The following is a 17,914-nucleotide window of genomic DNA, read 5'->3' as shown; positions in this document are numbered from 1 at the left end:
GGTTCTATTCTGGCCTTCCACTTTCAATTTCGTGAGGATCGGTCCATAATTGCGACCTGTAGAGTGATTACAAATTAACATGGACACACGGACAGACGGATATACATAGCTAGATCGACTCAGTTCAGCCAGATAGGAAGATCTATATATACTTTCCTATGTGGGAAACCAATATTTCGAGGTGTTACATAATTTATGGCCCAATAAAACTTATAATACCCCAAACACATAGTGTTGTAGGGTATAAATAGTACCATTTAATTCATAGTATATATACCTTATGTGATAGGGGTATTATAAATTTGATTGGGCCAAAAATTATGTAACACCTCGAAATATTGGTTTCCCGTCTAGCCATGTTCCTATACGATTAAGGCTCTATCCTTACGAAATTTTGCATGGAGTTAAGGTTAGGGTGACGGATGATAGCAAAATCTTATGGGATTAAAATGGACCGAAAACTAAAAATTTTCTGATTTTGCAGTCGCTCTATAGGCCACAATTAAAAACCAATTGACACTGAATTTCTCATGAGGTAACATTTTAGCATTTTGTGTGGTAATTGGAAAATATATAACGGATAGGATGGACTTTGTGTGAAATTATTTTGAATACCAAAGGCAAACGTCACCGATTAAAAACAAAAGGTAACATTTTTGCAGGATTGTATTGCATTATTTCAAAAACGTAATTGGCCGAAATGGGCTTGGACCAAAGGGGGCTTTGCAATATATTATAGTGTTATAGGGCCCTACCCGACTATAGCCTTTTCTTACATGTTTTATTAACCCGTTAACTTTTTTAGAATGCGAATGTGGTTTGAACTGAACATGCATAACAGCGAATTGCAAAAAGATGTAATTACATACTAAAGTAAAGCTGAACATTTAAATGAAAAAACTCTTGTTGACTTGCAGAATTTAGTTATATTCTGCGGCAGAAACCTTAAAACTTCTTTAAATTGGAGGATATTGTTATATAAGTACGTTACAGCGTAGTAGATCCATATTAAATACACTTTTCTTTTACTTTTCTACAAACCGACATAAGTACCCTTGTAAAAACCATCCGTATTGGAGATATAAAACACATTTTCACAACTTGGGGAAAACTTGAAACACTTGCAGGATAAAAATTGCAACACAAAAAGGGCAACAAAAATGAAACAAAACAACAACCTCATTATTTATGTTTTATTTGTTTATATTTTGTTCAGTTGTTTTCTTCTTTTGTTTTTCATTATGTTTCGTTTGGACATCCTTTGGCAGTTTTAGCAAATAAATACAATGAAAAAAAAAAATTGCAGACAATTGCTTGCTTCGCATCTCACATTGGATATAGGCCAAATAAACATATTTTTTAATTACATTTCAGTTGTTATTTTGCATACCACAGCTGAGAAGGGGCGTAAGAGATATGTCGAACTTCTCTTTCTTGTCACTAGGCTTTGGTCCGGTTGATGCTGCCACCATTAGCCAACATTCAACAGCCAAACGAATCAAATACATGAGAGTTAAATTTGTATTACTCGTATCAGCAAAAAAGACCAAAGATTGAACAAAAGCATCAAAATGTTGTGAAAACTGCAAAATGAAAAACATACACAACAGATTGTAGTTAACTTGATGAACGAAAGAAAAAGCGGATAATTTCTGGTGCAATGGAAATATATGTCCCAAATCGGAACTTAACTAAGACAAAACCAGTAAAGAAAATCTTAAAGTCGGGCGGGGCCGACTTTATGATACCCTACACCACTTTGCTAATTTATCAGAGCTCAGCATAACAATTAAAAGTTTTATGGGAGAATTCAATTATACACGCTATGATTATAGTTAAAATTTAAAGTTTAAAAGACTAAATACGCCGAAGCATTTGTATCTTTAAAATTTGGACTTGTACAATTAATTTGAAATCGGGTAAAGATAAATATGGGAGCTATATCCAAATCGGGGCCGATCTCGATAAAATTTGGCAACGATATTTCTAAGCTGTATTTGATATACTGAATACATCTGAATATTGTTACGGAGTGCATATTACGGCTGTGGGTAACGGATATAACAAATCGGGTGAACAGTATATATGGGAGCTATAGCTATATCTGAAACGATCTTCACCAAATTTGACATACTTCTAGACTCAATTCTGTCGTAAATGTCAAATTCCATCCCATTTGGACAAATATTAGGCGTTTGGTGCACAATAAAAGGTAAATCGGACGAAGTTATATATGGGAGGTATATCCAAATCTGAACCGATCTCGATAAAATTTAGCAAAGGTATTTCTGAGCTGCATTTGATGTATTTCCCCAAATATTGTTGTTACAGGGTGAATATTACGGCTGCGGAGGACAAAAATAGCAAATCGGATGAACAATATATATGAGAGCTATAGCTATATCTGAACCGATTTCGATCAAATTTGGCATACTTATTTTCAGGCCTAATTGAGTTGTATGTGCAAAATTCCATACTATTCGGGCTGATATTACACATTTGGTGCACAATAAAAGGCAAATCGGACGAAGATATATATGGGAGGTATATCTAAAAATTTACCGATTATATATAGATCCCACATATAACTTCGTCCGATTTGTATTTAACAATTTAAACGAAATCAAAAATATCAAATTTTTGTCCTCCACGGCTGTAATATGCATTCCGTAACAATGATATTCCAGAAAATATATCAAATAAAGCTGAGAAATACCTTTGCGAAATTTATTGACATCGGTTAACGTTGGATATAGCACCCATATATATCTTTATCCTTTTTCAAGTTTATTGCGCACCGAATGGCTAATATAAGCCCGAATAGAAAGGTAGAAAGGGTATTAATTTGATGTATATAAATTAAGAGTTAGCCATAGGCCTCATTTATATGTTTCATCAGATTTTGTATTTTAGTCCCTCACACCCGTACCCGATACAGAATAGAATAGCTCCCATACATATCTTCATCAAAAAGGTTGGATTTTGAATATGAATATCGGTTCAGTCAAAAGTGGCCCGCAAATTTAATAGAAATCGATTCAGAGGAGTATATACCCATATTTTAGTTCCTTTTTCCCAAGTAAAGTTCTTCTTTAGGAAGTAAAGTTTTTGTATACATGAAACCCTTTTGATTAGAAATGCAGATATTGGGGTACATAGTTCAAATATTTTAAAAAATTACAATGGAGATATCTCTTAATTACCTAGAATGGCGAAACACAAGAAGAATATTTTATTAGTATCGATTTTTTTCCTGAAAGAATAAAATAGTTTTGCACTGGGTAGTTTTAATAATGTGTGATTAAATTATAACATAAGCCAGTTAAAATTAAAAAGAGATGGGAAATAGGTTTAATTTTCCAACAGCAACAATTTTTACCAGCAAAACTTTACGCATGAATATTTTGAAATTTTCCAACAGCAACAATTTTTAGCAGCAAAACTTTACGCATGAATATGACTTTAATTTAAATAGCATTTTGTCATTTACTAAACTACAAGCAGCAAACATAGGAAATGACATAATTTCATTTTTGTCTAAAAGAGGAAACGACAAAAAAATGTTCACTTAAAGCCCACGAAATTCCACAAAGAAAGGAAATGCCAAGTAAATGCAAATGGAGCAAGAAAAGGTTACGACCAACTGCTGTCAGGATTTATTATTGTCTTTCTCTCCAAAAGTTGTAATAACTCATGCTTTTTCGCTTCCTCTCTTCTTCGAAACAAAAAGTTGAAAGAAGAATAAAAAACGCTAAAAGAACTTAATACGAACTTCATGAAAAACATCTGCAAACAATAGAGGTCTGTAAGGAAAACTTCATAGCAGAAAACAAAATCCAAGTCGCTTTAAAATGACAAGTTAACATAAATGGGAAACGCTGGCTAATTGTACATATGAGAAGCATGAGCGAAAATGGCAAAGAAATTATGTAAGTCCATAATTAAGAATGTTATCTAATATGTAATTATTGCGATTACGAATATATTCATTTTTGTACCCTTCACTTTGGAAAGGAGGGTATATTAACTTTGTCTTTCCTTTTATAACATCCCTAAATATTCGTCGTAGATACCACAAAGTATATATATTCATAATCAGCATAAAATTCTAAGTCGATTTAATTTAATGTCCGTCTGTCTGTCCGTCTGTCTGCCTGTCTGTCCGTCTGTCTATTGAAATCACGATACAGGCCACATTATTTGACGTAGAGCGTCAAAATTTAGCAGAAAAATTTGTATTGTGTCTAGGATTGTTGGTATTGAAAATGAGATATATAGGATGGTATTGAAAATGGGATATATCGTTTTGTGTAGTCTCCATATAACGGTACCTCCCGATATTCGGTATTTTTATGATTTTTCCCACATTTTTTACGGATTTGTCAAAAAATTTGGTATTTGTTAGTCATAATGGGTCCTAGTTCGTGTGGCGAAGCATTGTATGCATAGGCCCACGCTTTGATGTAGCCCCCATATAACGGTACCTCCAGATATTCGGTATTTTGATGATTTTTGCCACACTTTTTAACGGATTTGTCTGAAAATTGGTATTTGTTGGTCATAATGGGTCCTAGTTCGTGTAGGGAAGCATTGTATGCATAGACTCACGCTTTGGTATAGCCCCCATATAACGGTACCTACCAATATTCGGTATTTTGATGATTTTTGTCACATTTTTACATGGATTTTTCTAAAATTTGGTATTTTTTTGGTCATAATGGGTTCTTTCTCTGGTGGCGAAACATTGCATGTATAGGTCCATGTTTTGGTATAGTCCCAATATAAGGGTACCTCCCGATATTCGGTATTTTGATGATTTTTGCCACATTTTCTGACGGCTTTGACTGAGAATTGGTATTTGTAGGTAATAATCGGTCCTAGTTCATGTGGCGAAACATTGTATGTATAGGTCCACGCTTTGGTATAGCCCCATATAACGGTATCTCCCGATATTTGGTATTTTGATGGTTTTTGTCACATTTTTTCACGGATTTTTCTAAAAATTGGAATTTGTTGGTTCTAATAGGTTCTAGCTCCGTCAGCAAAACATTGTATGTATAGGTCCACATTTTTGTATATCCCTATATAGCGGGGGTTAAAGTCCCTCATTAGCGTAATACACATTGCGCAACAATGATATTTGTACCAGATATCTTATAAAGCTTGGAAATACTTTTGCCAAATTGTATCGACAACGGCTTAAATTTGGATATAGCTAGGTTAATCAGATTTCAAGATTATTGTGCAAATAATGGCAAATATCAGCCCAAATGAAGTGAATTTCGGGACGTACGTTTCCATTTTGTGCAACTCGGCTACGATATATATATTTTTAATATAATCCTTCTCCAAGTGATGTCATTCACTCTATAGCAAACCATATCTGCTCTAAAGCCAAATATTGATAAGTGGAATGATCTACTTGAAATAAATGCTTTTGTTACGGGAGCTCTACTAAATATACACAGTGGTGAAGGGTATCATATACTCAGCCCCGCCCGACTGATTTATTTAGGGTTCGTAACGGTAATAATAAATTTTCATTAACTAGTAACTCCAGATTAGAAGTCTCCAAAAGAAGATTGTTAAGACGCACTATCAAGAGACATTCAATGCTAATATATTCTTTGAGTGAATTTGAAAATACAAACATACTTTTTGAAAACAGGGTTATTAAAAAAACGTCTATGGCCAAGATAAATTTTCGATTTTCCAAGGGCGGACAAACATTTATTTTACAATGTAAAAAACAGCCCTAAAGGAATTAACAGCATGCATCCACTCCCAAAGATATAATCGATGCTTTCTGTTTTATTCCTTGCAAGAACCATTTAAACTAACTATGTGTGTATGAAGAATTTTTTACACCTTGTAGTTACATTCATTATTTAAAATCAACTTCAGGCAAATTCCTTTCACGCACATTTCTATATATGTGAGAAGGTATGTATGCAGCAGATGGGACTTTTTCTTATGGGGTAATTTTAACTGTAAATTATTTTTCAAACCGCAAAAACACCAAAGGATAAAAAATAAATTCAGCAAAAGAAAGAAGGTATGAAAGATGCTTAAAGCCCGCACCTCATCAGTAATTGAGCTGTCAATACAGTTTGTTGAACATGTTAACATGATTACTTTTCCCTACATTCAGTCCCTTAGGGGGGGAAGGATGTACGAGTGTTGAGTATTTCTTAAATCTATAGATAAAGTGAATGGCACCAATGAAGCCTAATAAATTAAAAAACGTCTAAAGATCAAACCTTTTACTAATAATACAAACTTATGTAAATAAACCAGCGGATAGAAAGCAGATTATTTACTTTTTTCATGTTCTTAAGTATCTCCCTTTTAATTGTATATTTATAATGTCTTTGGTTGCTATATTAAGACTTTATTCCCCCAAGCAAATATTTCAATGGAAACCTCAAAAATGTTTAAGTATTTGTTTATATAAAATGTTTGCCTGTTTTTATACCCTACACCACATAGTGGTAAGGGTATTATGTCTTTGTGCATTTGTTTGTAACATGGAGAAGGAAACGAGATAGACCCATAGTTACTTTTGAGAACCTTCATAGAATCACTTTCTGAGTCGATTTATGCATGTCAGTCCGTCTGTCCGTCCGTCCGTCCGTCTGTCCATGTATTCTTGTGAACAAAATGCAGGTCGCATTTATTATCCGATTGAGATGAAATTTTCCAAACAATATTTTTTTGGCCCAAGGACGAACCCTTTTGAAATTGGTGAGAATCGGATCAAATTTAGATATAGCTCATCCGATTACGTGTTAAATGTGCACCAAATGTCCACTATCAGTCCAAATTACCTGAATTTTGGCACACCAAACCGAGATCGGCCTAGAAGCAAGTATATCAAATTTGGAGAAAATCGGTTCAGATATAGCTATAGCTCCCATATATATCTTTCATCCGATTTGATCTTTTAGTCCCTCACATTCGTACTATGCACTCCACAACCGTGATATTTGGTACCAGGTATTAGATGGAGCACAGAAATAGCTGTTTTAAATTTTATCGAAATCGGTTCAGATTTGGATATAGCTTCCATATATATCTTCATCCGATTTCGGGTTAATTGACCACCAAATGGCCAATATCAGCCCAAATGGTCCGAATTTTGGCATATGTGACCGAGATTAGCCTTAAAGCAAATACAACAAATTTGGAGAAAATCGGTTCAGAAACAGCTATAGCTCCCATATATATGTTTTATCCGATTTGGTGTTTAAGCCTATCACATTCGTAACATGCACTCCACAACCGTGATATTTGGTACCAGGTATTAGATGGAGAACAGAAATAGCTGTTTTAAATTTTATCGAAATCGGTTCAGATTTGGATATAGCTCCCATATATATCTTTATCCGATTTCGGGTTAATTGTGCACCAAATGGCCGATATAAGTCCAAATGGACTGAATTTTAGTACATCGGACCAAATTCAGCCTAGAAGCAAGTATATCAAATTTAGTGAAAATCGGTTCAGTTATAGATATAGCATATATATGTTTCATCCGATTTAGTGTTTTAGCCCCTTACATTCGTAATATTCACTCCACAACCGTGATATTTGGTACCAGGTATTAGATGGAGCACAGAAATAGCTTTTTTAAATTTTATCGAAATCGGTTCAGATTTGGATATAGCTGGCATATATATCTTCATCCGATTTCGGGTGAGTGACCACCAAATGGCCGTAATGGCATCAATTTTGGCAAATCCGACCGAAACCAGCTTAGAAGCACGTACACCAATTTTAGTAAAAATCGGTTCAGATATAGCTCTAGCTCCCATATATATGTTTCATCCGATTTGCTCTTTAAGTCCCTTACATTCGTAATATACTCTTCACAGGAATGATATTTGGTACCAGATATCAGATAAAGCCCAAAAATAGTCGATTTTAATTTTATCAATATCTGTTCAGATTTGGATATAACATAGCATACTCTTCACATTATTCTATCGATTTCAGGTTAATTGTGCACTAAATGGTCAATATCAGCCCAAATCACCTGAATTTTCGTACATAAGACCGAATTCAGTCTAGAAGCTAACACGTCAAATTTGGAGAAACCCGGTTCAGAGATAGCTATAGTTCATAAAATGCACGATAGAATTAGATAGATTTTGATTTTGTACCAAATATCTCATAGAGCTCTGAAATGCCCTGTATAAACCTTTTTACGAGAGCTCTACTAAATATGCATAGTGGTGTAGGGTATCATATAGTCGGCCCCGCCCGACTTTTGAGCTTTCCTTACTGGTTTTTTTATCCACTTGTCCTTTGTATCCTTGTCTCAATAATGTCTATGAAATGTCTCTTCGTGCTTTAAAGAATTTCTGTTGAGATTTCATTAGAATTAAATGTTTGGCATTCTTGCGAATTTGTGTTTGTCTTTGCTCACTGTTCTGTGCCATTTCCAAAGAAATTAGTCTGCTCTCTGCTTCTACTCTTGGTTATAGCAATTTTGTGGCATTCACATTTGCTTTCAACACAGATTATTCGAGCATTAACACTTTACAACTACAATTATTACAGCTGAATAAACTACAATAGCTCATGTAAAATATTCTTTAAATAATTGTTTATGGTGTGAGAAATGCCGTGATTATAATATGTGATTGTGAATGAACGTATATGTGTGATTGTTTTTATGTATATGTGTCATGTCTATAAGGATAAATGTGTTGAGGATAATATATAATGTGCATCGTTTAGAGTTTAGATTATTATTGACAATTTGAATTTTATTCACAGGAATCTGTCACAAAGATGGTCTGTTTGGCAGTTTTTTAAGTTTCGATTGTCGAAAAGTTGTAGATATCAATAATATAATTTTCCTGTATAAAATAAAGAAAAAGTATTAAACATCGTTAACTCCTACAATATTGTAATGTCACACTTAGGTAGTTGATAAAAGTTTAAGTGGTATTATTGAAACCTCGCTGATCATAGTAATGATATTTTCCTTGTGTACATTTTCCAAATCTCACAAAGTTACATCAAAGAATTTAAAACCTGAGGCTGGATTTTCTTTCCATGAAAATCTGAAATGAAAATTATTTCTTTATAAAATTTTTCAGATGATATTTGTCGCATTTGATAGTTTTTATTCCAGATTTTCATAGAACAAGAAATTAGCGCCTGTGTTTTGCAAAATAGCCTAGCTTGAGCCCGTTTTTTTTTTTTTTTTTTGTAAAAACAAAAACTATAGAGCTCAGATTTTTTGTCAAGTTTTATCAAGATCGGTTCAGATTTGGATATAGCTCCGATATATATCTTTACTCTACTTCAAGTGTATTTTGCACCATATGGTTAATATAAGCCCCAATTGAATGTATTTTGGCACATACGAACGAATTAAGCCTGGAAGAAAGTGTATCAATTGGCCTCACATATATGTTTTATCCGATTTTGTATTTTACCCTCTCACATCCGTAAAATACTGTCAAATAGGATGGTTTTGATGAATATCGGTTCTGACACAAATGCCTCCGTCAATTATGCTTTAAAGCCATAATTCGCATTCAAATCCTCCCATAAGAACGTTTATTTATTATATGCAGCTCTACTATATGTTCAAAGTGATGTAGGGCATCAAAAAACCGGCCCGACTTTGGCCTTAATTTACTGAAGTTTTATTAATCGTTATGAATTCGTTCATCAAAAATATTTGTACCAGAAACAAGTTGTCTATTCCACCCGAAATTTCATTGCACAATTTAAACGAATACTTTAAAAAAAAAAAAAACACATTCAACCATCACGCAGTACAATTTCAATGATTATGCTGCAGAATAAAAAACGTGCTTGTCTTAAGCATTACTACTGAAGAGACAGATTGTCTTTATCGATGTATTTACTTCTCATTTGTATTTTTTTTTTCTTGATAAAAAAAATATCCCTATTCCTTAGGGTATGTTCGATTGAAAATAAATATAATCAACCTTTAGAGAATATGCGGTAGTATTATGCCAACGAGTCTTCAGCTCTATGTATTTGCAAGTCACGTTGCTTTATGGAAATGTTGACAATTATTTGAATTTTCAATTATCTTTTCTTTGCGTTTTTCATTTTGTTTGTTTTTCTTTTCCAACTAACATCCAGCTTTACTTTCCAATCATCTCTCAGCTGAAGTCAAGTGACAGTAACATATATTAATGCGGTAAAATCCTTTTAATGAGGTGCAAAAATTTTGTAATTTTATACATCAAGAAAGCAATTTGATTCGGGGGATACAAGCTCAGGAGTGTAAATGTGCATGTTTTTCTGAATCTCTTTGCATCAATCCCAGATGTCTGTGTGTTTAATAAATAATTTAAATGTTAATGAGTTCAAAATGTCGTTTAAATATCTTGAAGATTTTACAGATAAATTACATTTAATGAACTTATTGGTATTTCCAAAATTATTCTAAGACGTGCTGCATTTTAAGCAATGTTTTCTTTTAATTCAAATATTAGTAGATTAGCATTCTGATATGGTGCTTCATTTAAATTTTTATAACTTGTGATTCAGATGGTATTTTTATGTTTTTCGTAGCACCATCTTTTTTAAAAATAACTATTTTTATACCCTACAACACTATGTGTTGGGGGTAACATAAGTTTGATTGGGCCTAAAATTATGTAACACCTCGAAATATTGATTTCCCACATAGGAAAGTATATATGGATCTTCCTATCTCGCCGAGCTGAGTCGATCTAGCTATGTATGTCCGTCCGTCCGTCTGTCCGTCTATCCGTCTGGAGGTGGGACTAGGGTCAGAATAGAACCCTATTTCTTTTGGAGATGATCGCATAATATTTAGGGGTTGAAATGGACCAAAACAGAAAAATTTCCTGATTTTGCAGTTGCTCTACAAGTCGCAATTATGGAAGTCTTCCAATTTTGATGGTCATTGGGTAATATTTAGTGGGTGAAATAGACCATAACATTTGTGTTAAATAAAAGTCAAATTTTCCATTAAACCGCGAATATTTTTAATCCCGATGAAACCACAAATAGACGAACGGGTCACTTCTGACCATTATGTCGATGGCGATAGTAAATATATCGGATATATATACAATATATATACACAAAGAAAGGGGATTTTAGCTCAAATGCTCATATCTCAAAAATGGCTGGACCGATTTTGACAAATTTTGTCAATTTAGAATACCCTCTTGGCATAAAAGTATAAAATCTAAAAAAAAAAAATATGTGAATAATGATGTTTATACAGATGTTGTAGAATTTTGTGACATATTTTTGTTTTTTCATATTTTTTATCGCATGCAATTTTTTCAATTTGACTTATAATATTGAGGTGTACATTTTGTAATATTTTTTCACCTTACAGCACAGGTTGGGGTTATATATAGATTGCAATTATTATCCGATCCTCACGAAAATTTTCACAAGGGTAGGGTAAGGCTCAGAAAGGATAGGCCTATAGGTTTAAAAGATGTCCGCGATATGTTTGGGGGTGGAAATGGACCAACAACTAAAAATTTTCCTTATTTTCCAGCCGTTATAAAAGCAACAAATAGAAACCAAAGGACACGAGATCTCGCACGAAGTAAGAGTTTAGGACAGCGAGTAGAATGGACCACTACTTTTGTGTAAAAAAATTACTTACAGGCGATATCCGAAATACACAAAAACCGGAATTTTTTATTTTGATTTCGTTGAAGAATATATCCAAATATTGCGACAAGCAAATCATACAGATGAGTCTAAGTTTAGAGATACAGAAGGGCCTCTTGCTTTTGAGATAATCCCAAAATATTTAGAGGTTCAAATGAATCAAAAACAGAAAAAAATCCTAATTACACAATTGAAGCCAATCGATACGCCTGAGAAGAGAGTTAAGGACAGGGAAGGATGGAAAATGGACCACGACGACTAACAGTATGACGGAGTGCTTAAATATTGGGCAAATGTCCCTGGTCAGGTCAGTGCTCTGTGACATAATTTCAAAAGCGAAATCTTCCAAAATCGATATGGATATAAGGGGCTTCTTACGTATTGCAGTGTTGTAGGGTATCATATGGTCGGCCCCGCATGACTATAGCCTTTGCTTACTTGTTTATAATATAAATTATATGGTCTTTACAATTCTCTTGAAGATGATTACTTAAAAACTTAGATATGTTAAAATTAATTGTACACGTATTTAAACATATTTTGTCTCTGGTACTCTATGTAATAGCCGAGAACTGTATCATAAATTCTAAGCATTCCAATCAAAACTGAAATAGTATTTGCAATTTTTAGATACTTTCAATGTAAATTTGACATTATAAAATTTTACCTCTGTTTGAAAATAGGCACTCTAATGCTGAATAGGTAATAATATGACTTTTCTTTTCATGACAAATTTCAGAACCTTAAGCTCATCTTGGAAGAAAAACAAACAGATAACCAATATAGTTTTAGAAGAGATCATATGAGGGCTTATAACCATGGGTACATTAAAAAGTGGGACTAAGAACCATTTTTTGAAGTTTTTACTTTTCCATCAGTTCTTATCAGCGCCAGTCAACTTTTTAAGAATATCGGTCGTATACCCGAGGCAATTCACAATATTGATACTTCCACAACCAAAACATTATTCGGGATATTTATATTTATTCTTCAAAAATACATACATACATCTACTACACATAAATGTAGCACATTTTATATACTTTTTTATAACAAAGTAAAGAAACTCGTACCTATAACTACTACTTCCAACTCTATAAAGTAAACAATAATCATGGAAATCCTTTGGGAAACCTAATAAAAATTTTAAGTGCTTCTTATTTTTGTTGGATTTGTCATCACAAATACAAGGTAGGAACGAGACACCATTGATGTATCTAGCAAGAGAATCACTGCACGCGAATGTGAAATAAATTAAATGAAATAAAATATGTAAAAGAAAAAAAAAAAAACAAGTTAAAAAGTATCTTCTGGTTTTGCCGACAGATGTATACCCTCAGGCAATGTACGATATTTTAAAAATATTTTGACTTCTGTTATATTATTGAAATGTTTAACCCGTAGGTTCCAAAGGAATGTGCCAATATTGGTCATTTCGTATCGAACCTAATAAAAATTATATAAATATTGCGACGTGCCAGGTTTGATCCGTATTAGTTACTTCCTTTACTTTATATGACATATAAAGTAATTTTTAGAAAATGTTAACATGTGCGTGAGGTACCAGACATAGTCGACCGAAGTATTCTATTTTCATGCTTCATCTTATACATATAAAACCATTGGTATAATAATAGAGAGATACAGTTAGATATAACAAGTTGTGAAGAATCGCTGACTCGTTTCAGAAGTTATTACAGATAAAAGTATTGAAAATTGTGACCCTTTGTGAGTGAGGTACCAGAAGGGGTTCACAGATATATATCATGTGCACAACAGATATTGTATTAGGAAAAGTGTTTGTATGTATGAAATTTCGCTTTCCTTAATCATTTTGTTTTTCATAATCTTGAACCCTATTTGGGCCAGGTAGCAAAAGAAATGGTCCGATCTATACATTTTTATAAAAGATCATGTGTTGATGGAAAAATTGAGATATACCAAGCCTTGAATGGAATGTTCATTTCGCTTTTTATGAGCTTCGTGAATATTTAAAATTTTTAGCCTCTATGGAGGAGGTTCCGATATTTTCCACCCTAACACCAGATTTTCGGTTTATAAAATTATTGGAATGTGTGAAATTTGAAGACAATCGGACTCTTACATCATAATTATACCCTACACCACAAGGTGGTCAGGGTATTATGTCTTTGTGCATTTGTTTGTAATAGGCAAAAGGAAACGAGATAGACCCATAGTTCGTTTTGATGATATGCATAGAATCACATTCTGAGTCGAGTTATGCATGTCCGTCCGTCGGTCCATGTAATTTTGTAAACAAAGTACAGTTCGCATTTATTGTCCTATCCAGATGAAATTTTGCACAAATCATTTGTTTGGCCCAAGGACGAACCTTATTGAAATTGGATATAATTGGTCAAAATTTAGATATAGCTCCCATATATATCTTCGTCCGATTTGCTTTTTATTGTGCACCAAACGTGTAATATCGGTCCGAATTGTATGGAATTTTGCACGTAAGATCAGATTGGACCCGAAAATAAGTATGCCAAATTTGATCGAAATCGGTTCAGATATAGCTATAGCCCCCATATATATTGTTCATCCGATTTGCTATTTTTGTCCTCCGCAGCCGTAATATTCACCCTGTAACAACAATATTTGGGGAAATATATCAAATACAGCTCAGAAATACATTTGCTAAATTTTATCGAGATCGGTTCAAATTTGAATATAGCTCCCATATATAACTTCGTCCGATTTACCTTTGATTATGCACCAAACGTCTAATATTTGGCCAAATTGGATGAAATTTGGCATTTACGACCGAATTGAGCTAGTATGTCAAATTTGGTGAAGATCGGTTCAGATATAGCTATAGCTCCCATATATACTGTTCATCCGATTTGTGATATTTGTTACCCACAGCCTTAATATGCACTCCAACGAGTGCATACCCACGATATTCAGGCCCCGGACTTTCTTTACTGGTTTATAAGAGTTGTAATTATTCAAAATGTTGGCTCCTTGTGGGGGAGGTACTTGATGGAGTGGACCGATATTGACAATTTTCGCACCTGACCTAGCATTGACGCAAATATTAGGATTTTCAAAGTTGGAGCAAAATCAGATGATCGCTTCTCTTTCTGTGCAAAAAATATTTTTTGAAAATTTCGACCTTTTGTGGGGGAGGTACCAGAAGGAATGGACCGATATATTCCATCTTGGCACCAGACCTTGGGTCAATAAAATTATTGGGATATGTGAAACTTGAAGATAATCGGACTCTTATATCACATTTTATAAGAGTTGTAATTATTCAAAATTTTGACCCTTTGTGGGGGAGGTACTTGATGAAGTGGACTTATCTTGTCCGTTTTCGCATCATATTTCGATGATTTATTATTAATTAATGCGTTAATCGTGCATCACCCACCAATAGACATAGCCACCAATCTGACATATTGGCTGTGCGGTGACAACACAACCGATCGATGTTGCCACAGCAATATGCAAATCCGTGGTATTATTATAATCACCGAATGGAGAAGGCGCACAAAAATACACATCGAAAAAATCCTTTACAAAAGGAAATATGAGAGGGAGAGAGATAATGAAAGAACAAACGGCAGGGAGAAAAGGACAATTATGTTCAAAAATATAATTGATTTAAGTGTGGATTTCCCGCCATGGGAAATAAAATGAAAAACATATTCAATAACAAACAAGTTAAAAAGCAGTAAGTTCGGCCGGGCCGAACTTTTAATACCCTCCACCATTTGCAACGAATTTGAAAATTTTTAAAAAATAAAATCCTTAAAAAATTCTGTTAAAATTTTAAAAATACCGAATATAGCCGTTATATTGGGGTCTATACGACGTGGACATACATACCATTACCATATTCAAATTCGAAACTTAAAATAAACAGTGAATAATGTAGCTAAAATCATCAAAATATCGTATATAAGGAGGTGCCGTTATATCGGAGCTGTGTGAAGACCTGGACCAGCATAGACAATTTTCTGTAACAGGCTGTAGCATCCATTACGAACTTCAAATACCACATCTCAAACAATTTCGGTGGGTATTGTACCTAAAATCGTCAAAATACCGAATATAGGGAGGTACTGATATATGGGGCCTATACGAAGACCTGGACCCGCACAGACAATATTCTGTCACAGACTGTACTTCCCATAACGAACTTCAAATACCAATTTTGAAACAATTCCGGTGAATAATGTTGCTAAAATCATCAAAATACCGAATATAGGGAGGTACCGTTATATGGGGGCTATATGAAGACGTGGACCTGCACAGAAAATTTTCTGTCTTAGGGTGTAGTATCCATTTTGAACTTCAAATACCAAATTTGAAACAATTCCCGTGAATAATGTTGCTAAAATCATCGAAATAACGAATATCGGGAGGTACCGTTATATGGGGGCTATACGAAGACGTGGACCTGCACAGACAATTTTCCGTCTTAGGGTGTAGTATCCATTTTGAACTTCAAATGCCAAATTTGAAACAATTCCCGTGAATAATGTCGCTAAAATCATCAAAATAATATATAGGGAGGTACCGTTATATGGGGGCTATATGAAAACGTGGACCTACATGGCCCATTTACAAACTTAACCTGTCTATTGGAAAAATAAACATGTGTGCAAAATTTTAGCCATCTATCTCAATTCATACGAAAGATAGCGTGATTACAACAGACAGACAGACGGACAGACAGACAGACAGACAGACGGACATGGCTAAATCGTCTTAGAATTTTACGCTGATCAAGAATATATATACTTTGTTGGGTCCGACATGAGTATTTCGAGGAGTTACAAACGAAATGACAAAATTAATATACCCTCCATAGTATGGTGGAGGGTATAAAAAAATCAAGAGGGAGGTAAAATGTGTGGAATGTTAATATAAAGAAAGAAAACACAAAGAAAGTACAGAAATGGAAAATCACCTGTAGTGTGACGTAAGACTATAGCACAGGAATGATGACTGGCCCGAACAAACGGATAAGGCAAACGAAACGAAATGGCAAGAAGTGGCTGTCCATAATGTGACAAACGCAGTAATTTTAGTTTTATCACCATTTCGGTCATCTTCATCATCATTATTGTCTTGATACATTGAGGCCAGATGTTGTTGGCCATTTCCATTATGCCATTGATCATCATCATGATTATCACTTTTAGTGTCATTATGAACATCATGTCCATGATGGTGGGCGTAATGTTCTTTGGTAGTGACCATTTGGGCATTATTTGTAGCTGGAATCAATTTCTTGGAATTGTTTCGTTTGTTTGCAAGACCGCTAAAACCACCACCGCCCGCACTGGAATCTGGGTCCAATGTCGTTTACATTGTGGACAAATATAAAACAAGAAACTTTCACATTGCATTGTTGGAAGCATAAAATACCTAGATCTGAGGTAACTGTGGCCATTGCATTTGTTGCTGATGTCGCTGCTGCTGACGTTATTGTAGTTGATAGTGGTACCATGTTGTGTTTGCAGGAATTCCACCTAGACCACTACCACCAGCACCTGCCGATGAAATACTTTTGCTCATAATTGTTTTTGTTGTGCTCTGAGTGGATGCCATTGCTGCGTATGATACTTGGCCAGAAGCTGTAGCTATTGTTATTGATGCTGTTGTTGATACCTTTGTTTACGTCGATGTAAACATGAAATTTGCTCTTGCTGTTTGCTCTTGTTTGTTTGTCTCTGCTATCCTCCTTTTCAGCCACAGCAAATTGAATCACACTTTTTCTTTCACAGCAATTGTCTGTCGTCTGAGGCGGCTAAAATTTTATGGAGAAACTATTGAGCTGTGTGAATATATATTTGTCATCGTTCTCTCTTTAAACTGAAATCGTTGGCGGTTTTGCTATTGCTGGCCAAAGAACTTTCAATCAAACGGTAAAAGAATTTTGTAAGTTTTATTTTGACATTAAAATTTTACAACTGTTTCAGGGTTTTCTTTGGCAGTTTGGTTTTATTCAAACCAAGTGTTTAGGATATATATCATTTGATATGGCCAAGAAGTGTTTCATCGAAATAACGGCTTTAGACCCCAGATACCTTTGGACCAAATCCGTTTCAGAACATTTGGAGTCGATCTAAGGGTGTCCGTCCATCTGTCTGTCTGGATGGTGCACACGATAGTTTTTCATTAAAACCATTGATAATGCCACCTCAACTTGTCTGATCTAATATGCCTATCCTAGTATGATAATTTCTACCATTCCTTCCCGGTTCTGTGGTTACGAATAATG

At 34.4% G+C, this 17,914-nt stretch overlaps 1 long non-coding RNA gene across 1 annotated transcript; it reads right to left on the bottom strand.

The window, feature by feature from the left end:
* Positions 1–1,175: 1,175 nt before the first annotated feature.
* LOC131803423 (uncharacterized) lies at positions 1,176–17,602 on the bottom strand. Its single transcript, XR_009342567.1, has 2 exons — positions 16,598–17,602; positions 1,176–1,583 (listed from the first exon to the last, which is right to left on the bottom strand). It is a non-coding gene; the product is annotated as an uncharacterized LOC131803423 (long non-coding RNA).
* Between the last annotated feature and the right edge of the window lie 312 nt (positions 17,603–17,914).

Source organism: Musca domestica, unplaced genomic scaffold, assembly GCF_030504385.1.
Source record: "Musca domestica strain aabys unplaced genomic scaffold, Musca_domestica.polishedcontigs.V.1.1 3, whole genome shotgun sequence".
NCBI lineage: Eukaryota > Metazoa > Arthropoda > Insecta > Diptera > Muscidae > Musca > Musca domestica.
The sequence above is the reverse complement of the archived record's forward strand: the minus strand, read 5'-3'. Positions and strand labels throughout refer to the sequence as shown.